At 38.4% G+C, this 23934-nt stretch overlaps 1 protein-coding gene across 3 annotated transcripts in view; it reads left to right on the top strand.

Annotated features, from left to right (window-relative positions):
• The first annotated feature begins 3167 nt into the window (after window positions 1-3167).
• LOC150108213 (transmembrane protein 41A-like) overlaps window positions 3168-23934 on the top strand; it is a 79146-nt gene continuing 58379 nt past the window's right edge. The window contains exon 1 of one of the 3 annotated variants that reach the window (XM_090415658.1): window positions 3168-3335. The gene's annotated coding sequence lies outside the window, so the exon portion shown is untranslated. Of the gene's footprint in view, window positions 3336-3552; window positions 3885-4753; window positions 4946-23934 lie in introns of those variants that run through there. The other 2 variants (XM_090415659.1, XM_090415660.1) reach the window with 2 other exon arrangements.

Raw genomic sequence — 23934 nt, 5'->3', positions numbered from 1 at the left:
GCCAGACCTGGAGGTGAGATACCAAAGTTGAAGTAATTCAGAAGTCATATTTCCCTATATGAACTTCTGCATTACTTCAACCATGGTATCTCACCACCAGGTCTGGCTCCCACTGATGATATATAAATAAAGGTCGAAACTGGTCTGGGTAGTGACCCTTCCCATAATGCATAGCATTATACATGTCCGCAAGAGATGTGCTTTGCATTATGGAATACTAAGGCAAGTGATGTGAAGTCATAACACCTTTGCCACGAGTATCCCCAAGTCCTGAAAGATACTTCAGGTTCAAACTTTGTTTGTTTACACTTGGATAATAGATTAAACCAAGTATATATATATATATAATTTCTTGTTATCTTTAATTTATAATATAACCAAGTGAAAAACTTTTAACAAAAAATATCGTGTTATTGTTAAGTACCACGAGATGGTGGCACTTGTTGAGCCTTTTCTTCACTGCGTGCCACTTAATTAGTGATTGCCTTGGGCCAGCTATTGTTGATTGGCTACCAGTGAAGATTAAATTGCCCATTCAGTCTCCAAAAAATAGATAGGAATAAAACGGTCCCATAAACTCAAAAAAATCGACCGTATTACCCATGTTATTTCAGACAGTAACATATCCTGTTAGGGTTAGGTACTAAGAGATGGCAGAACTTGTTTGCCAGTCTCCTCATCAGTGGCCACCTATAATTAGTGATAGATATGGGCCAGCTATCTCTGACTAGCCACCGGTGGAGATTGAACTGCCCACGCAGTCTCCAAAAGCTAAATAGTGTATAAAGGCTTCACCTACTCCCTATAAGGGAATAAAAGGTATTAGCTAATTTATTTTATTTTATTTTTTAAACGGCCTCACCTACTCCCTATAGGAGAATAAAAGGCGTTAGCTTATTTTTTTTAGAACCTGCAAGGAGTCAAGAAACTCATCAGAATCGGTTACACTGTCACATCCACTGAGTTTATCGTACATGCGCTAAATATGTCCACTGTCTCCCCACTCACCACACACTTGGGATTCAATGCATTCCAATCGTTAACCACTCTCCATGCAAAAATCCCTGCTGTCCCCTTGCTCATACCCTCATTTTAAGATTTCTGAGGATGGTCTGCTATTCGCTCCTTGTCTTCGCCTATTCTATGCAAAATTTCCTCCACATTAATCTGGTAATAACCTCTTAAGTTATATGTTGCAATCATATCCCGTCCTCATCCTTTCTACCAATCTCGGCAAATTTTATTTTCTTAATCTGTCTTCATGCTCTACATTCCAGAGATCAGAAACCACTTCATCTCTTTCTTCTTTCCAATATATTTTCATCTCTTTGATAACTAGTGACTAAATCTATTCACAGTAATCTATACGTGGCCTGATCAAAGCCTTATACAATGGAACCGTAACATCCTTACTTCTACAAGTCAGTGCTCAATGCATCATTCTTATTATCTGTTATGCTGTCTTGACGATATTAGCAACATGTCTCTGTCCACAATCACTCCCAGATGTCCCATCTTCTCCACCTCCTCCAAAATATTTGAACGAATTATGTACTACGTTCCATCTTTGCTTCCCAAATTTCAAAACCTTATACTTCGCAACATTGAACTGATAACTCCAATTTATTTGCCCATTCAACCAGTACATTTAAGTCCTCTTGCAAAGCCACGGTATCCACGCTACTCATGATCTCTCCTCAACTTTGCATCACCTGCAAACAACTGTATATCACCAGACATCTCTGAATATCATTTACTCATAGATGCAAATTAAATATCTGTTGACCTCAAACAGACGTTTGGGGTATATCACTAGTAACTTTCCTCTTCTATGATATTGCTGCTTCATAGACAACTCGCTGATACCTATCTCCAATCCAGTGCACTTAGCTACTGTCAAGGACCATCTATTTCAATTTAAGTACCGGTCTGTCATGTATGAAAGTCCTCTGCAAAATCTCTATATACCACAATGTGTGCATCATCCTTATTCAAAGCATTTGCCACATGTTATAACATATAAGCAAATTGCTAAAGCACGATCTTCCATTAAGAAACTCATGCTGACCATCAAAGAGCATTTTCTGTTGTCAACCGCAGTTCTGAATCTTGGTCCTAACTAAATTCTCTAACATGTTATTCACAACTCCAGACATACCAACTGGCCTATAATTCAAAGCCTTATCACCTTCTGTATGAATCAGAACAATTTTATTCTCTTTCCACTCCTTTGGAACCTGGCCCATTGCAAGGCTTATGTTAAAAAGATATGTAAAAACTGTAGTTATCTTTCTTAATCTCTTGTAATAGAGATCGCCGTTTTCTTGGGTGTACATATAATATCCAGTTTTCGGGATATATGATACAATAAGGAGGAATGTAGGTGAGAGAGCGAGACCTCCGTCAAAACACGTAGTGCAATATCATCAAATCCTACAGCTTTATTAACATCACGTTTATGCACTTCTCCATATACCTCCTGCTCACTTACTTACCATAAATTCATAAAGACATTTCATTCTTCTGAATGTGACTTCATGGAGAACTTGAATTTTCATAAAATACCTCAACTGTATCCTCTGCAGAAGTTATCATTCTATCATTTCCACAAATCAATGTCATCCTTCCACATTCATTCTTTCTTCTACTGGCCACATTTCTAAAAACAAACTCCCTAAGATTTTTTAGTTCCACTAGCTAACTGCTGCTTGTGGTGCACCTTTGCTACCCTTATCAAGTGAGTCACATTCCTCTCCTGCTCTTTATTCTCATTATTCTTTATACTTGTGATTGCATGCTTTACCTCTTAATTGATGTAGTTCACACCTGCCCTATTAATATCTTGATCTTTGGAATACATTCTGATATTGCCTCCACGAATTAGTTCTTCATTATGGCACAACATTGATATCCTTTCCATCCAGTTTCAAGCTGTCTCCTAAGCTTTCCTTTACTTTTTTTTTTATTAATTAATTTTTTTTATGGAGAAACCACTCTCGAAACGTTGATAAACCTACAATACAGTACTACTGTGGACTAGCAATAAGGAACTTGTTCACATTTGACTTCAAAAATTGCGGATTGTATTCCTTGGGAATCGTATGAGAATGCAGACTGTTCCAGAGGGCAGCAGTGGAGGAGATGAACGATGAGGAGGAGAAATTTGTTCTGTGGGTTTAGAGTTGAACTGTGAGAGCGTGTTGATTAGCTGCTGCACGCCTTTAGATGGATTTTACAGTGGTGGTGGGGAATTATTGATGCCAATTTTGATGAACAACAGTCACAGAAGTATTTATAGGAGACGCAGGCTGTGGAAACTGAACGCATGTGTGAAGGTAAGTGAGGGGTTACAATTAGTTTGACTGCTTTTTTTTTATTAATATATATATATATATATATATATATATATATATATATATATATATATATATATATATATATATATATATATATATATATATTAAATTAATAGCCGTATAATTCCACACGTATCCTTTTCCAACAGAAGTCCTCATATGGCTGGCCACTCTGAAAGTAATCATTTGATGGTTACCTTTTGCTTTACCATACCGAATCGTGAATTGTGTTAAGACAGCAAGCGACAGAATAAGGAAAAAGTTTATTTATTTACTAATTTGGTTAGAGGCGTCAAGTGACAATGATAATAACCGTGAGACGTGCTGACTTTAAGTACAGAATGGATGGAAATCTCTTTCATTGATTCCCGTGACTATGGAGATACGATAAATTTTCTGATCCCGTGCAGGTTATATATGAGTGCAAACTATAATTTGTACTGAAGTTTTAAAGTTAATAACAGTAATCTTTTGCGTTATTCGGATGAATTCTTTACAACACTTCATTTAATCAATTAATATTTTCAGGTAAGTAGCAAAAGCGTAATCGTTATTAAATGACCATGTGTAGGCTTGAACAAATAATAAGAATCGTGTCTGTTTCTTGCTAGTGTACTGTGAAGAATTGTTTCAGCTCTTTCCACGCGTTTTCGTATTTACTTTTATTGTAATCGATTCATAAAAATAAATAAAAAAAACAAAAAAAAGTTCGCTAGTTTAATTATAATTAAGATTTAGCTAATCAAAGAAAATCTGAAAAAAAGATTATATGTTCTGGACAGCCGTTCTAAGTTAATATTGTAATTATATTATGTAATATAACAATAGTAATCTGGGAATGGTTGGTTATTTGGTAGCCTAAATGCAAGCTGGTTGATGATGTTGCACAAAAAAAAAAAAAAAAAAAAGGTACAAGCAACGTTCCACTGGAATTTGTTTAGTTTATGTGTTGATAATACAGTTCATAGTTTGAGAGGAGATATTGTGTGCTGATGATGCTAAGTTGCTAAGTGATGTCAGAGAGCTTTGATGCAATGTTACTACAAGAAAAGTTGGATACGCCAGTGTTTTGCACAAATGAATGGAGATGTCAGTTCATTATTGCTAAATGTAATGGCATGCACGCTGGCTAGATGAGGTGTATTTTTTTTTGGTGAACTTTCACTTCAGAGAGTTAAAGTACAGGGACCTATTGCAGTAGTTGTTAAGGACACTCAGAAAACTGCTGCAATAATACACAGGACACTGACAAGTATAGACAAGGGAATAATAGTGCCAGTTTTAAAATAATTGATCAAGAAACATCTTAATTTTTTGTGCATAGATTTGGTCATCTGGAAAAACCAAGACTGGCTCAGATCTGTATAATATTGAGTATGAGAATTGATTTATGATATTACCCCTCATAGTCTGGCAGATAAGGAGGATGTGATACAATTGAGACATGTTAGAGATGAAGTGCATCAGAGATACAAGCAAATTGTGGCATAATCTAACAATACATCATGGGAGGAGGGGTCACGTGTATAAGAAGTGAGAAGGCATTTTTCTTGGAGGTTGGTGAAGAAATGATATGATTGCTGTAATAGGTGAGTAGTGTGGCAGTGCTGATTGTATTCTCAGTAAGATGTAGTACACATTGTAGTCTAGAAAATCTGACCTCCTACAGTGAACTGTATAAATATGGAGGCCTGGAAAATAATACAAGATCACTTTTTTTTTTTGTTATTATACAGGAAAATGGACAACAGTATTTTCTTTTATCATATCTTCCTTTAATAAGTTGAATTCACTAAAAGGACATACATATAGTTAATTTTTATTTGTTTATTTATTTGGATTTGCCATTAAAAGTAGGATGCCCCTACTTTTAATGAAAGGGATAGCAATCTGGGATTTAGCTGACTAATTGTATTCTGATTGACTTAACCACAGTGTAGAATGATGGTACATCATGAAAGAATTTCATGCTGGCTGCGGTGGCACCAGTTGAACAAGGCCTCCTTGTTTTCCTGTCAGGGGATCAGGATGACAGCACTAAGTCAACTACTGGAACAAATCGCAAAACACATCTCAACTCAACATCAGCAGAGCTCAAGATTGATACCATCAGTGTAAGAAGCATTAATAGAAAAGAAATGTAACTAGCAGAAGAACTGGATAAGTACTAGATCAGAATGATTGACCTGACAATTTAAAAACAGGCGAGATCTTTCTAATCAACAAATACAGAATGTTATATTCAGGCAATAACAATCAGGGGTAAAGATGGAGTAACTGTAGTATTCTATGAGGACAATCTACTTGAATGGCAGGCAATCCAAATAAATAAACAAATAAAAATTAGCTATATGTATGTCCTTTTAGTGAATTCAACTTATTAAAGGAAAATATGATAAAAGAAAATACTGTGTCCATTTTCCTGTATAATAACAAAAAAAGTGATCTTGTATTAGCATTATTTCCCTGGCCTCCATATTTATACAGTTCATTATGCCCAGATATGGGCTCCAGGGTTTCTTCTTCATGTGGAGGAGGTGGAGAGGATCCAGAGATGAGTGACCAAAATGATAGCAGGTCTGTGGAATGAACCTTATGAGAACAAGTTGAAGATTTGTTTGCAAAAATTGGTCGACAGGCAGAAAAGGGGTGATATAATTGAGACATTCAAATTACTGAAGGGTTTCTATAAGATTAATCCAGAAGATATTTTTGAGAATAGGACTGGTGGTGGGAGGACTAGGGCCCATACATGAAATCTGGGCAAGAATGTGGTAGCAGGGGTGTTAGAGCTAGGTTTTTTACTTGGAGAGTGGTGAATGAGTGGAATAAGCTTCCAGAGTCTGTTGTGGGTGCTACGACCGTGAATGAGTTCAAGGCAAGGTATGATAGATACTGTGTGAATATCGAATAGTTGTTCTTGACATGATGTTAGGGCCTCCCTCGATGAGTCTGTAGACTCCTTGGAGTTGCCCGGAATAATAATAATAATAATATCAAATACTGTATTGTCAGCAAATATCAGAATGGGGAAATGGTCGAATAGTTGTTCTTGACATGATGTTAGGGCCTCCCTCAATGAGTCTGTAGACTCCTTGGAGTTGCCCAGAATAATAATAATAATATCAAATACTGTATTGTCAGCAAATATCAAAATGGGGAAATGCACAATGAGACTTATTTGTGCCCACAAAAGGTTCTATTAAGGTAACAATGGAATTTTTTGAGGCATTACAGAAGGCAGCTGACACAATGAAAAAGGAAAACTTGGTCCTTGTTGGAGAGCTAAACACCAAAGAGTAGTAAATGATTACCAGACATATTGAAATCTTTTGGGGAAATTTGAAGAAAAGAGCAAAGCTTATAATAATGGTAACTGCCTGTTACAATTCTGTTCAGGACATTGACTAGTTATTACTAACATCATCTTCAAACATAAGAATGTTGGAAGATGATGTTAAAGTTGGAAAATTTTTTCCCACTAGTTCAGGACACAAGAGTATATACAGGATTTGAAATAGGAAGTGATTAGTATTTAAGTTTTGCGAGAATGAAATTGTTTCATATGGTTTCAATGGTTTCTCAGAGAATAAAAAAGATGAGATAGATGCATTGAATGAGATCGCCTTGTTGAATGGTCCGATAGAAAGGGCAAAACAGCAGCTAGAGTGCATGAACAAAAGTCGACTGAATGAACCAACCAATAATAAAAGGTATGACAGGAAAAATAGGCGTATGAATGTGAACATGAACAAAATGAAGGATAGAGTGCTGTATTGAGACTCGTTAGTACGAGGTGTGATAGTAGAGGATTTGACAAAATCGTACCAACCTGGTGCGACCATAAAGGATGTAACTGAGTCTATTAGAGAGCAAAAGGAAAGAGTGAAAGAAATGATTGTTGTGGCAGGTACGAATGATTTGAAAGGAGACAAAATGGAAATGATAAAAGACCTGAATGAATTGTTTGAGGTAGCAAAAGAAAAGAGTGAGAGAGTTAGAATGATTAGTCTTTTGCCACGGTATGACAGTGAAATGTTTAAAAGGAGGGCCATAATTGCGAATGACTTTATGCGTGGGTTATGTATGACGAGTGGTGTGGAATTTGTGGATGTGTGGAGTGAGTTGGATGGGCGAAAGGATCGATATAAAATGGATGGCTTGCATTTGAATGGTTATGGTGTAAGAAGACTTGAGAAAGTGTTGCTGAATGTAGTGGATGTGCAAATTCAGGGAAACTAGATTCGTTAAGGGGGGGGGGAGAGTAGATATACACTCCTTAGGGAGGCAGTTGAATGTAAGAATGAATATAATATGCTAGAGCAAATAAGGACAACAAACCAGAGTGGGATAGTTAATATAAGGCATCAAGGTAGGGTTGGGGCTAATGGGGGTCTTAAATTCATGTACACTAATACTAGGAGTATTAGGAACAAGAAGGAAGAGTTTTTGGCCATGGTTGGCACTTCCAGACCACAGGTTATTGGTATTAGTGAAACATGGCTGACTGTAGATGATATAGCTAGTGGGATTGAATGTGATGGGTATAGTGTGTTCAGGAATGACAAAGAGAATAAAATGGGGGGAGGAGTATTGTTGATGATAGCTGATGAGCTACAGCCAAGGAGAATAGAAGTTGAATTGCAGGATAGAGAAAAGAGCACATTTGAGGCCATTTGGTGTGAGATTGTGGCTAGCAGAATTAAATATACAATTGGGTGCTGCTATAGACCAGGTGATGGAAAAGATGGTGGTGACAGTATGCACAAGCAAATAGAAGAAATGAGTGGAAGGAGGGTGATTATTATGGGAGATTTCAACTATGGTCGCATTGATTGGAGTGAGGAGAGGACACACGGAGGAAGGAATTGGATTTTATGCGGTTATTAAGGGATAACTATCTGCGACAGCATGTAATGGAAAATACTAGGGGTCAGAGAGTGCTTGACCTAGTAATTACATGTGAGGATTTGGCTGTAACAAATATGACCACAATGCCACCAATCGGTGAGAGTGATCATAGGGTCTTGACTTGGGAGGTGGCTAAAGGTGTAGAATTTTCAATTAAGACAGGGTACATGTGGAATTATCGGGCTGGAAAGTATGACAAGCTTAGGAGTTTGATTGGCTCAGTGCCATGGCATGTACAACTGCAAGGACTAGAAGTTGATAGTGCATGGGAGGTGGTTAAGAAGTATTTGCATGAAGCAATGGCTAACTGTATACCTAGAGTCCGAATAATAAATCAAGTAGGGGTTAAATGGATGAATAACAACATTAAGCTTGAGCTGCAAAAAAAGAAACAACTATGGAGGGAATTTAAGGAGAAAGGTGACCAGCAGGCACATGAACGGTATAAAGCGCAGGCCAGAAGGGTGACGAGTGTGGTAAGAAAAGCAAAAAAGGATTACGAAAGAACATTGGCCATGCAGGCTAAAGAGAATCCTAAACAGTTTTTTAGATATGTAGCAAGTAAAAGGAAAAATGTACATGGCAGAATGATTTTAAAGAATGCCGATGGTAGGGAGGTAACTGAATCAGTTGAGATAGCTGAGTTACTGAGTGAGCACTTTGCAAGAATATATCATCCAGGTGGTGACATTGCAGAAACGAATAAACCAGTAGATTATACCGGAATTGTGGTGAATGAAGTGGAGGTGAGTAGTCTATTGCATAACCTCAATGTCAATACATCTGTGGAGTTGGATGGTATACCAGCTCGTGTAGTACGAGAAGCAGCTAATGAATTGTCGGTACTCTTGACCATTTTGTTTAATTTGAGTCTCGGGTCTGGGTTAGTCCCGAGCGGGTGGAAGGAGGGGAAAATAGTTCCACTGCATAAAGGTGGTTCCAAGACCGTTGTTGTAAATTACCGACCGATTAGCATATCAGGAATCATTGTCAAGGTCTTAGAGAAATTAGTCAAGAAAAGAATACAGGATTGGATAGATGAAAATGGGATATTGTATGGGGAACAACATGGTTTTGTGAAGGGTAGATCATGCCTCAGTAACTTGTTCACGTTTTATAATCAGTAAACTTGAGCAGATGGGGATAGATATAGAGTTTGTAAGATGGATAGGAGGGTGGTTGAAGGAGAGATACCAGAGAATGGTTTATTCAGGAGTGGAGTCAAAAAGACGTCTTGTGACTAGTGGAGTGCCGCAGTGCTCTGTTCTTGGACCACTGCTTTTCAATTTGTTCATCAATGATATTGGAAAGGATTTGAGAGGAATGTTCACTTGTTTGCTGATGATGCAAAGTTGGGTAGAGCAATTGTGAGTGCACAGGATGTCAAAATTTTACAGGATGATTTGGATAGTTTGGAGGACTGGGCTAGGAAAAATGGATGTCAGTTTAATGTGGCAAAGTGTAAGGTTATGCACTTTGGGGTGAAAAGAATAGCAGCAGTATATCGCATAGGTGGAATCGTACTCCAGGAGATTGATGAGGCCAGGGATTTGGGAGTGCTGGTGGATAGGGAGTTGAAGTTTAGGGGGCACATTGCAAAAGTAACTAAAACAGCTCACCAAATCACTTGGCTTATGAAAAATACTTTAACATGCAGAGAGAAGCAAGTTGTATCGAGCCTTGATAAGATCCCATCTGGACTTCTGTGCCCAGTTATGGGCACCAGGGTTTCTTCGTGATGGGGAGGAAGTGGAGAGGGTCCAGAGACGAGTGACCAAGATGATAGCAGGTCTGTGGAATGAACCTTATGAGAATAGGTTGAGGATTTGTGGGTTGCAGAAATTGGACGATAGGCGAAGGAGGGGTGATATGATTGAGACATTCAAATTACTGAAGGGTTTTTATAAGATTGATCCAGAAGATATTTTTGAAAATATGACTGGTTGTGGGAGGACTAGGGGCCATGCATGGAAGCTGGGCAAGAGCGTGGTTGACAAGGGTGTTAGAGCTAGGTTTTTTACTTGGAGAGTGGTGAATGAGTGGAATAAGCTTCCAGAGTCTGTTGTGGGTGCTACGACCGTGAATGAGTTCAAGGCAAAATATGATATATACTTTGTGAATGTTGAATAGTTGTTCCAGACATGATGTTAGGGCCTCCCTCGATGAGTCTGTCGACTCCTTGGAGTTTCCCGGAACAATAATAATAATAATAATAATAATATTGAAAAGAACAGTGTGTCAGAAAGTTTTAAATGACTCAAAGTTAAGCAGCTTTCTGAAGTGAATTGTAGACTCAAATACTCCAATATCATTGAAGAAAAAATTAAAGCATTTGAAAACAAAAACCAAACCTTGGAAATTTAGTGGCAAACCCTGAAGAAAACATTGATTCAGCCAGAGAAACGTGTGTTGATAGAAAAATCAGAACCTCGTACTGGACTCAGGAAGTTAAAGAAGCAGTTGAGAAAAAGAAGGAAGCATATTGAAAGTTCCTTGCAAATAAGTTAGCTTGTGCTCTTAGAGAATACATAAAAAACTGTAAGAAAGCAAAACATTGTGTAAAAGTAGCTAAGCAGAAGTCATAGGAAAATTTTGGTAGAAAATAAATATCAGGGAAGGTGTCAGAATATACTGTAGGCTTATTGAAAAAGCTTAGAAATGGAGGAAAGAGTACTGTAAAAGGAATCAAATGATAAAGATATTCCTAGGAGGATAACGAGTGGTGAAGTGTTAGAAGTGAATGAAGAGGATGTATTCTGAATAGAATGGAGGTATCACACTGTAGGCCTGTTTGTATTTCTTCTGTAGTTAAGATTTTGGAGAAATTGGTACAAACTGATATACAGAATTTGGCAGATGATGATAATATTATTTATGCAGGCCAGCATGGATTTGTTAAAGTGCATTCTTGTTTTTGTAATCTGGTTACCTTTTACAATAGAGTAATATGAGTAGTGGATGAGGGTAAGGTATACACTGTCATTTTTTTTTTTTTTCAATGCATTTGACAGGTTGCCACACATGACAAGTTGATTTTTAAATTACATGATATAGGTTTGGATATCAGCTTTGTGGATTGGATTGGTGATTGGCTCTCTGTTAGATATCAGAGAATTTTATATGAGGGGAAAGCACTATCAGGGTTCTTCCTGATATATCAATATCAGGAAGAGTACTAAATGATTACCAGACATATTGAAATCTTTTGGATTTCAATTTGAAGAAAAGAGCAAAGCTTATAATAATGGTAACTGCATCCATATATCAATATCAATCCATATATCAATCTTTATGTCAATGATATTGTCACAGGACTACAGTTGTTTGCAGATGATATGAAGCTTGGGGAGAGTTATTTGGGAAGATTTGAGTAAGCTCGAAAGGTGGGAAAATTAACAGGGATACCAGGTTAATGCAGCTAATTTCAAAATCACACGAGGGCATGTGGTTTCGAAATTAGGGATCCAAAGATGGGATGCTTTGTCCTCACTTGATGGAGTTATACTGAAAGAAATGGAGAAAGCAAGGGATCTTGGGGTGATTGTGGATAGATTTAAAGTTCCGAGGTGATATTGCAAAAGTTGTGAAGACATCTTGGAGAATTGCGGCAATGTTGAGGAGAACATTGACCACAAAAAATAAAAGTGTGTTGTCCCATTGTATAAAGATTTGATCAGACCGCATCTGGATTTCTGTGCTCATCTATGGTCACTGGGATTTGAAGGGATGAAGTAACTTTGGAGAAGGTACAGAGACTTAAAAGAAGGCATTTCAGAACTGTACAATATTGATTATGTGAGCATAGACTGAGGGCATGTGGACTGTAGAGTTTGGTGGATAGAAGGCAAAAAGGTGGGATATGATCGACACATTTAAGCTGTTGATGGGTTTTTACCATAACCCTTCTGAGGAGATTTTTCATATAGCAGAATGAGGGAAAGGAACAAAGATAAGAGGCCATCCCTGGAAGTTGCAAATGGAGGTGGTGAGTAAAAGGGCAAGTCTTTGGACTCCCTGGAGGTGTCACGTAATAATAACAACAACAACACCTATATGTGATCATTTCATTAATTTTTTTAATTTAAAAAAGAGTTGCAATCAAAAAACACTTCCTGATCAAAGAGTACTCCATAAAAATAAGAGCTTATCTCTTTATGTTATATATATTACTTTATTATTAAAATACTCTGAATTAGAAATAGTTGTAGAAGTTTCTTTTTCACTTGGTTATAAATTAAGTATCTTATTAATAAGGTGATTCATTAGCAGAGACAGGCAGGTTATTGTTCCTCTTTATCGAGTCTTGATAAGACCCTATCTTGACTACTGTGCCCAGATCTGGGTGCCAGGGTTTCTTCTTGATGGGGAGGAGGTAGAGAGGATCCAGAGGCAAGTGACTAAGATAGTAGCTGGTCTATGGAATGAACCTTACAAGAACAGGTTGAAGATCTGTGGGTTTCAGAAATTGGTTGATAGGTGGAAAAGGGATGATATGATTGAGATATTCAAATTACTGAGGGATTTTTACAAGATTAATTCAGAGGAAATTTTTCAGAACAGGTCTGGTGGTGGGAGAACTAGGGATCCATCCATGGAAACTGAGCAAGAGTGTAGTTAGTAAGGGTGTTAGAACTAGGTTTTTTACTTGGAGAGTGGTGAATGAGTGGAATAAGCTGCCAGAGTCCGTTGTGGGTGTCATGATTGTGAATGAGTTCAAAGCAAAGTATGATAGATAGTGTGTGAATGGCGAATAGTTCTTGACATGATGTTTAGGGCCACTCTCGATGAGTCTAAGGACTCCTTGGAGTTGCCCGTAATAGTAATAATAATATAATACATCTTTTCACTACTTGTATATGGGAAATCTTCTGTATTGATTCAACCTTGGTATCTCTTCTGGGTCTGGCTCCCAGTGATAATTCCTCAATATAGGTTGAAACCAGTCTGGGTAGTGGCACTTCCCATAATGCATAGCATTATACACATGCTAAAGAATCTATGCTTTGCATTATGGGATACTAAGGCAGTTAATGTGAAGTCATTAGCCTTCATATACAAATAGCTTGGTTGTGAAGATACTGCAAGTGCAAACTTTCTGTGCTTACACTTGGATAAAAGATTTAAACAAGAATATAATTTCTTGGTAAATTTAATTTATAACTAAGTGAAAAAACATTTTATAATTATAAGAAAAATGTCTAATTAGAGCATTTGCAAAGATAATTTTAAACTTGTGTAATAAGTTTAAAGCCTGCAAAAAATTGGAATGTCCCCCCCCCCATATACACACACACAAAGAAGTGTTTTCTGTTTTTTGTGTTCCTTAGTATTTATTTGCACTGGAATTCTTAAATAACTTGTTATTAATTTTTGTTTTTTAATTTAAAGAAGTGGGTTTTGTGTTTTGAATGCACTATTATGGTTCATTTAAAATGATAGCTATTGTAGTAGCTATAATGTGATATCATTTCTGTTCGTACAAGCCACAAATTCAAATTCCACCCTGGCATGGGTGTTTTTTGAATATCCTTAGATGGTAAGTAGTTTTAGTCATTAGCCTACTCGTGATATTAATGTTACATATAATGCTTTATAATAATGCTTTACAGTCAACTTTATCAGGTTACTGTTGGCGGGTTTAGAAAGGGAAACTACTAGTGTATTATATAAGATCACAGACTGGTACTTTAAAGAGAAAAAAATAAGATTTTATTTGGATAAAAAAATTTGGGATTTTGATTAAATCTACCTTCAATATAAGTTATAATTAATATAAGCATTCTTTCATTTTGTTCTGTATTCAAATTATTTTTATTAACAAAAATCCACTTATTTGGCATTACATTAAAATATCTTGCTCAAGAAATAAATGATAATATATTCTTTTCTGAAATGACTACTACAAACTTACGAATAACAAATTATTATTATTATTATTTAGACCTGCAAGGAGTCAAAAGACTCATTGCGGGAAGCCCTTCTTAGGAAACACAGTCTATCATACCACTACTTAAACTCATTAACTGTTCTCACTCTCACCACTCTATCAAGCATTGCATTCCATGGTTCAGCCATCCTCCATTCAAAGAAACTAACTACTCCCCACCCTCTTGCTCACAGCTTCCTTTCATAACTTCCAGAGATGGCCCCTCTTGTCATCACTCCTTCCTGCTGTTCAACCAAGCCAAAGAACTCCTCAGTGTCAATCCTGTAACCACCTCTCAACAGTTTAAAAGTCTCAATCATATCACCTGTCCTTCTTCTATCCACCAAACTCTGCAGTCCACATTCCCTCAGCTGATCCTCATAACTAACATTGTACAGTCCTGAAACTGTCTTTGTTATCTGCCTTTGTACCCCTTTCCACAGTTAATTTAGCCCCTTCAAATCCTGGGGACCAAATCTGAGAACAATAGTCCAAGTGTGGTCTGATCAAGGTCTTATACAACGGAATGATAACCCTTTTATCTCTGCAGGTCAGTGGCCTTCTCATAATTGCAGCAATCCTCTGTGTTACCTTCACCACCTTTGCAATATGTCCCCTAAATCCACTGACAGTATCATTGATATAAAGGTTAAACAATATAGGTCCCAGTACTGATCCCTGTGGGACCCCACTTGTAACCCTCTGCCTCCTTGAAACTGCCCCACCATACACAACTCTCTGATACCTATCGGACAACCAACCTGACATCCAAACCCATGTGCTGCAACTTAAATATCAGTTTATCAAATGTCTTTGCTAAGTCCAAGAAAATGACAGTATATGCTTTTCCCTCATCTATTGCTCTTGTAACTTTATTATAAAAGACTAGCATATTACTAAAACAAGAGCGCCCCTTACCAAATCCATGTTGACTCTCACAGATAACATTACCCTAATCTGTCCGATGCCGTATACAGTCCCTCACTACTTTCTCCAAGATCTTAACAACTACTGATGACACACAGACTGGCCTATAATTAGACACTTCCAGTCTGTTACCACCCTTATGCAGTGCCACTATCTTACCTTCCTTCCATTCCCTGAGCACCTTTGCCGAAGCCAGACTTTCATTGAAAAGCAAGGTTAAAGGCACTGTCAGTTCCCTAGCACATGCTCTCAAAACTTGTGGTGAAATACCATCCAGTCCCTCAGCTTTACTGACATCCAGAGTACTCAGTATCTGAAACACACTCTCCTCCTGTACCTTTAAACCTCAAACCAGCCCTATCCCTCTAGCATTAAAACTGACTCCTCCAGGATGAAATACTCCAATAAAGTGTTCATTGAACAATTCTACTATGTTCTCTGCATCAGTCACTCTATTCCCATTTTTACCCCACAATGTTGTTCTTCCACAATCATTTCTCCTCCTACTGGCCACATAACTAAAAAATTCCCTAGGATTTTCTTTGGATCTTAGGGCCAATCTCTTCTCATATTCCAGTTTTGCCTTCCTTACCATACTAGTCACTCTCCTGTCCTGTCTTGTATTCTTCATGCATCTGCTCTTCACCTGGCTCCTTATATCTCTTCCATAACCTCTTTTTCACATGCAGTTCCTGTTTAAGATTGTTTGTCATCTGCTTTACACCTTCTTCTTAACTTGTGGAATACAGCTTACTATTGCTGCTAACAATATTCTGCACAATATTCCTTCACAATTTCCCAAGCACTAATGATATCTCAGCCTTCCAATTCCTCCCTCCACGAAACTTTCCCAAGTTGATATCTAAGACTATTATAATCATCTCCTTTATAATTCCGCATTTGTTCCCGTGTCTTTGATACTCCTGCATGTCTATTCATCTTCCAAGTCAAAACCACATGGTCGCTCTCCAACTGGTGGGGGGAGACGTCATCGCAGTTATTATCAACTCTTCTGATGCTATGACCAAATCCAAAACTCTTGAACCTCTTGTTCCCTCTATTACATGTTGCCTAAGACATTTGTCCCTCAAGAATTCTAGAAATTCCATTCCCTTATTGCTACACGCATCTTCCTCTCTCCAATTTATACCGCTGTAGTTAAAATTGTTTTAAAATTCAAACTTTATTACTGAATATGTTCAAATAAGAAAAAGAAACTACAATTTTTTTTTCTTTTTTTTTCTTGGATTAGTTCTAGGATCTAATCCATCTTTAGGATTAGATGATTTTAAAAACACACCCCACTCTCTTTAAAAAAAAAAAAAAAAGCTCTTGCTTTTGATGGAATGTTGGCAGAAAGAATATTGTGTAAATGGCAGAACAGAACACTGATAGAACACCACTAGATAAACCACTGTTAAAATTGAGGATAGAATGGACAATAGTGATAGCCTAGTTACAGGAATGGTTAGTTAATAGGAACCAGCAAGATGAGTATGGAGATGCAGTGTCTCAAAAAGAAAACATAGATATAAAAACGAGTCTTCAAACAGAGGATTCTGTTCAAAGACCGCTACTGCTTAATTAATATACCAATGATACAGTTCAAGTATGAAATAATCTTACTGAGGGTAACCAGACTTGACAGATCATAACTTTTATTTTTTCCATGCAATCCCATCCATGAAAGGTTTGTAGGTTTTATTTACTTGAAATTATGGCTGAAGCAATTAAGGTTATTCAGCCAGACTATGAACTATAGAATCTCCTCCATTAAAGGAATGCAACCATAGGAAACACAAGCAACATGACAAAGTGCTTTTCATGCTGTCATTGCACCAAGTTGTACCAAACAATGCCAATTAATCATCTGTCATTCAGGTCTAATATCACCAAACAACTTTTAGAAACACCCATGTGCCATAGTTGTATTTGAATTCCAAGTAGAAAATGTACTCAAATTGAGAACAGCTTTTAGGTTTTCCAACCCTGCAGTTAAAATCCATTGAGTTTTTTGAAATTTTTTCTTTCAGTCCTAGTCCAGAGTACTGCTAAACTAACAGTGTTGAAATCTGAACTACTTATTTGTTTCAATGAAAAATGTGAATGGGTGTTGGATATGTGGTGGGTGAGAGAAAGGGGAGTGCGTATATGCTCAAAATGCAGGCAGTGGGAAGAAATCAATGAATTAGATATTTCGATAACCGACCTAGTTGCTTCAGGGATGGGAAATGAATGTCAGGAGAGAATGACGAGTGAAGCATGAATGAGAAAATAAGAGTCGGGAGTGTGGAAGGCTTGAATGACTGTGAAGTTTAGGGAGATGGTTTTGAATGGGTAAATGAATGGCGAGTAAGAGTGACTAACTTGCAGAGAGGGACAGATGAGTTGAAAGAGGAGGTGGAATGTCTTATAAACGAGATGAGAAGTATGAAGGATGAGATTAGGAGAATGGAAGAGAAGTATGCAAGGCAAATCTGAGTAGGAGTGAGAGAAAGTTTTGGGAATGATAGAAGAGGAGAGAATAGAAGCAGTGGGAGAGAGGGATTTGGAAATGATAGAAGAGGAGTACAGAAGCAGTAGGAGAGAGGGGGGTTTGGGAATGATAGAAGAGGAGAGTATAGAAACAGTAGAAGAGGGAATGAGAGAGAGAGGCATGATATTAGAGGAGAGAATGGGAACAGTAGAAGAGCGGGAATGAGAGAGAGTTATGTGAATGATAGAAGGGGGAGAGAGAGAGAGAATAGGATAAATGGAAGAGAGGGAATGAGAGAGAGTTATGGGAATGATAGAAGAGGAGAGAATGGAAACAGTAGGAGATGGGGAATGAGAAGAATGCAAGGGAGCACTGGAACCAGGGATAGAGTGATGTCAGGAAGGCAAGTAAATAAGGGAACACAGAGAAAAAGTGTTAGAGGAGAGAGTGAGGGATGCATGGGAGCAATCGAGGAACAGGGTGGTAAGAGGTGTAATGTATGGGGACTCAATGATCCGTGGTGTGCAAAACAGAATGCGTGAGGAGTGTTTCCCTGAGGAACGACAGAAAGTGTGGCTATGGCAATTAAGAGGGGTGAAAGGGTGGATGAGATGATTGTGATGGTAGGAACAAATGACTTAAGAGGTAATATAAATTGGGCAGTGAGAGATATGAGATTCTTGCTTGAGGTAGTACAAAAGAAGATGCAGAGGAAAGATAGTATGTGTGTTGCCTAGGTATGATAGTGACGAGCTGAGCAGAAGAGCAGTAACATTGAATAACATAATAGCTAGAATGTGTCAGAAGAGAGGATTGGAATATGTGAATGCCTGGAGGGTGTTTGAGAATAGAGAGGAATTGTATGCGAGAGACTGCTTGCATTTGAATGAGGAAGGACGTAGGCATCTGGAGAGATTGTTGTTCTGAACGAGTCAGTGTGTCAATGCAGGGAAACTAGAATGCCCAAGGTGGATGACAACAGGGGTGGCCTCTTGTGGGAATGGGTACTTGGGAGAAGGAGGACGACATCAGGTAACGTGAGCCCAGTGGAGTCTAGAGGGGATAATGCTGGGTATAGAAACTGGCATTTTTATGCTTTATACTAATGCCAGGAGTATCTGGAATAAAGGAGGGGAATTGATGGCGCTGATAGCATCAGCCTGGCCAAAGATTATTGTGATCACTGAGACATGGTTGACAGAAGAGGATATAATAACAGGAATAGAAGTAGCAGGGTACAGCATTTTTCAGCAGGATAGGAAGGGAAAGTGTGGTGGTGGAATATTGCTTATGATAAATGATGACTTATGTCCTCTAAGAGTGGAGGCTTTGGAAGGCAGTGACACTAATGATTTTGAAAGCATATCGTGTGAGGTAGAGATGGGGCAAGACAGGATATTTAGTGGGGTGTTGCTACAAACCAAGGAGCACAGAGAGTTGGGACCAGGAGATGTTTAGACAGTTGAGCTTGGCAAGTGCAAGAAGAATGATTGTTATGGGAGATTTTAACTACAGCGGTATAAATTGGAGAGAGGAAGATGCGTGTAGCAATAAGGGAATGGAATTTCTAGAATTCTTGAGGGACAAATGTCTTAGGCAACATGTAATAGAGGGAACAAGAGGTTCAAGAGTTTTGGATTTGGTCATAGCATCAGAAGAGTTGATAATAACTGCGATGACGTCTCCCCCCACCAGTTGGAGAGCGACCATGTGGTTTTGACTTGGAAGATGAATAGACATGCAGGAGTATCAAAGACACGGGAACAAATGCGGAATTATAAAGGAGATGATTATAATAGTCTTAGATATCAACTTGGGAAAGTTTCGTGGAGGGAGGAATTGGAAGGCTGAGATATCATTAGTGCTTGGGAAATTGTGAAGGAATATTGTGCAGAATATTGTTAGCAGCAATAGTAAGCTGTATTCCACAAGTTAAGAAGAAGGTGTAAAGCAGATGACAAACAATCTTAAACAGGAACTGCATGTGAAAAAGAGGTTATGGAAGAGATATAAGGAGCCAGGTGAAGAGCAGATGCATGAAGAATACAAGACAGGACAGGAGAGTGACTAGTATGGTAAGGAAGGCAAAACTGGAATATGAGAAGAGATTGGCCCTAAGATCCAAAGAAAATCCTAGGGAATTTTTTAGTTATGTGGCCAGTAGGAGGAGAAATGATTGTGGAAGAACAACATTGTGGGGTAAAAATGGGAATAGAGTGACTGATGCAGAGAACATAGTAGAATTGTTCAATGAACACTTTATTGGAGTATTTCATCCTGGAGGAGTCAGTTTTAATGCTAGAGGGATAGGGCTGGTTTGAGGTTTAAAGGTACAGGAGGAGAGTGTGTTTCAGATACTGAGTACTCTGTTACCACCCTTATGCAGTGCCACTATCTTACCTTCCTTCCATTCCCTGAGCACCTTTGCCGAAGCCAGACTTTCATTGAAAAGCAAGGTTAAAGGCACTGTCAGTTCCCTAGCACATGCTCTCAAAACTTGTGGTGAAATACCATCCAGTCCCTCAGCTTTACTGACATCCAGAGTACTCAGTATCTGAAACACACTCTCCTCCTGTACCTTTAAACCTCAAACCAGCCCTATCCCTCTAGCATTAAAACTGACTCCTCCAGGATGAAATACTCCAATAAAGTGTTCATTGAACAATTCTACTATGTTCTCTGCATCAGTCACTCTATTCCCATTTTTACCCCACAATGTTGTTCTTCCACAATCATTTCTCCTCCTACTGGCCACATAACTAAAAAATTCCCTAGGATTTTCTTTGGATCTTAGGGCCAATCTCTTCTCATATTCCAGTTTTGCCTTCCTTACCATACTAGTCACTCTCCTGTCCTGTCTTGTATTCTTCATGCATCTGCTCTTCACCTGGCTCCTTATATCTCTTCCATAACCTCTTTTTCACATGCAGTTCCTGTTTAAGATTGTTTGTCATCTGCTTTACACCTTCTTCTTAACTTGTGGAATACAGCTTACTATTGCTGCTAACAATATTCTGCACAATATTCCTTCACAATTTCCCAAGCACTAATGATATCTCAGCCTTCCAATTCCTCCCTCCACGAAACTTTCCCAAGTTGATATCTAAGACTATTATAATCATCTCCTTTATAATTCCGCATTTGTTCCCGTGTCTTTGATACTCCTGCATGTCTATTCATCTTCCAAGTCAAAACCACATGGTCACTCTCCAACTGGTGGGGGGAGACGTCATCGCAGTTATTATCAACTCTTCTGATGCTATGACCAAATCCAAAACTCTTGAACCTCTTGTTCCCTCTATTACATGTTGCCTAAGACATTTGTCCCTCAAGAATTCTAGAAATTCCATTCCCTTATTGCTACACGCATCTTCCTCTCTCCAATTTATACCGCTGTAGTTAAAATCTCCCATAACAATCATTCTTCTTGCACTTGCCAAGCTCAACTGTCTAAACATCTCCTGGTCCCAACTCTCTGTGCTCCTTGGTTTGTAGCAACACCCCACTAAATATCCTGTCTTGCCCCATCTCTACCTCACACGATATGCTTTCAAAATCATTAGTGTCACTGCCTTCCAAAGCCTCCACTCTTAGAGGACATAAGTCATCATTTATCATAAGCAATATTCCACCACCACACTTTCCCTTCCTATCCTGCTGAAAAATGCTGTACCCTGCTACTTCTATTCCTGTTATTATATCCTCTTCTGTCAACCATGTCTCAGTGATCACAATAATCTTTGGCCAGGCTGATGCTATCAGCGCCATCAATTCCCCTCCTTTATTCCAGATACTCCTGGCATTAGTATAAAGCATAAAAATGCCAGTTTCTATACCCAGCATTATCCCCTCTAGACTCCACTGGGCTCACGTTACCTGATGTCGTCCTCCTTCTCCCAAGTACCCATTCCCACAAGAGGCCACCCCTGTTGTCATCCACCTTGGGCATTCTAGTTTCCCTGCATTGACACACTGACTCGTTCAGAACAACAATCTCTCCAGATGCCTACGTCCTTCCTCATTCAAATGCAAGCAGTCTCTCGCATACAATTCCTCTCTATTCTCAAACACCCTCCAGGCATTCACATATTCCAATCCTCTCTTCTGACACATTCTAGCTATTATGTTATTCAATGTTACTGCTCTTCTGCTCAGCTCGTCACTATCATACCTAGGCAACACACACACTATCTTTCCTCTGCATCTTCTTTTGTACTACCTCAAGCAAGAATCTCATATCTCTCACTGCCCAATTTATATTACCTCTTAAGTCATTTGTTCCTACCATCACAATCATCTCATCCACCCTTTCACCCCTCTTAATTGCCATAGCCACACTTTCTGTCGTTCCTCAGGGAAACACTCCTCACGCATTCTGTTTTGCACACCACGGATCATTGAGTCCCCATACATTACACCTCTTACCACCCTGTTCCTCGATTGCTCCCATGCATCCCTCACTCTCTCCTCTAACACTTTTTCTCTGTGTTCCCTTATTTACTTGCCTTCCTGACATCACTCTATCCCTGGTTCCAGTGCTCCCTTGCATTCTTCTCATTCCCCATCTCTTACTGTTTCCATTCTCTCCTCTTCTATCATTCCCATAACTCTCTCTCATTCCCTCTCTTCCATTTATCCTATTCTCTCTCTCTCTCCCCCTTCTATCATTCACATAACTCTCTCTCATTCCCGCTCTTCTACTGTTCCCATTCTCTCCTCTAATATCATGCCTCTCTCTCTCATTCCCTCTTCTACTGTTTCTATACTCTCCTCTTCTATCATTCCCAAACCCCCCTCTCTCCTACTGCTTCTGTACTCCTCTTCTATCATTTCCAAATCCCTCTCTCCCACTGCTTCTATTCTCTCCTCTTCTATCATTCCCAAAACTTTCTCTCACTCCTACTCAGATTTGCCTTGCATACTTCTCTTCCATTCTCCTAATCTCATCCTTCATACTTCTCATCTCGTTTATAAGACATTCCACCTCCTCTTTCAACTCATCTGTCCCTCTCTGCAAGTTAGTCACTCTTACTCGCCATTCATTTACCCATTCAAAACCATCTCCCTAAACTTCACAGTCATTCAAGCCTTCCACACTCCCGACTCTTATTTTCTCATTCATGCTTCACTCGTCATTCTCTCCTGACATTCATTTCCCATCCCTGAAGCAACTAGGTCGGTTATCGAAATATCTAATTCATTGATTTCTTCCCACTGCCTGCATTTTGAGCATATACGCACTCCCCTTTCTCTCACCCACCACATATCCAACACCCATTCACATTTTTCATTGAAACAAATAAGTAGTTCAGATTTCAACACTGTTAGTTTAGCAGTACTCTGGACTAGGACTGAAAGAAAAAATTTCAAAAAACTCAATGGATTTTAACTGCAGGGTTGGAAAACCTAAAAGCTGTTCTCAATTTGAGTACATTTTCTACTTGGAATTCAAATACAACTATGGCACATGGGTGTTTCTAAAAGTTGTTTGGTGATATTAGACCTGAATGACAGATGATTAATTGGCATTGTTTGGTACAACTTGGTGCAATGACAGCATGAAAAGCACTTTGTCATGTTGCTTGTGTTTCCTATGGTTGCATTCCTTTAATGGAGGAGATTCTATAGTTCATAGTCTGGCTGAATAACCTTAATTGCTTCAGCCATAATTTCAAGTAAATAAAACCTACAAACCTTTCATGGATGGGATTGCATGGAAAAAATAAAAGTTATGATCTGTCAAGTCTGGTTACCCTCAGTAAGATTATTTCATACTTGAACTGTATCATTGGTATATTAATTAAGCAGTAGCGGTCTTTGAACAGAATCCTCTGTTTGAAGACTCGTTTTTATATCTATGTTTTCTTTTTGAGACACTGCATCTCCATACTCATCTTGCTGGTTCCTATTAACTAACCATTCCTGTAACTAGGCTATCACTATTGTCCATTCTATCCTCAATTTTAACAGTGGTTTATCTAGTGGTGTTCTATCAGTATTCTGTTCTGCCATTTACACAATATTCTTTCTGCCAACATTCCATCAAAAGCAAGAGCTTTTTTTTTTTTTTTTAAAGAGAGTGGGGTGTGTTTTTAAAATCATCTAATCCTAAAGATGGATTAGATCCTAGAACTAATCCAAGAAAAAAAAAGAAAAAAAAATTGTAGTTTCTTTTTCTTATTTGAACATATTCAGTAATAAAGTTTGAATTTTAAAACAAACTGTAGAGTATAATAAACAATTACATTTTTAAACTGTGTATATAATTTGGTAGTTAATCCTCCCATTCTGCAATTATCAGAAGGGGGAAAGAAATAAGTTTATGGCTAGTTATATGA

The sequence above is a fragment of the Typopeltis vanoorti genome, chromosome 3 (genome assembly GCF_054136105.1).
Source record: "Typopeltis vanoorti isolate ZY-2024b chromosome 3, IOZ_Tvanoo_1.0, whole genome shotgun sequence".
Taxonomy (NCBI): Eukaryota; Metazoa; Arthropoda; class Arachnida; order Uropygi; family Thelyphonidae; genus Typopeltis; species Typopeltis vanoorti.
Note: the sequence above shows the minus strand (reverse complement) of the source record. Positions and strands in the feature narration are given on the sequence as shown.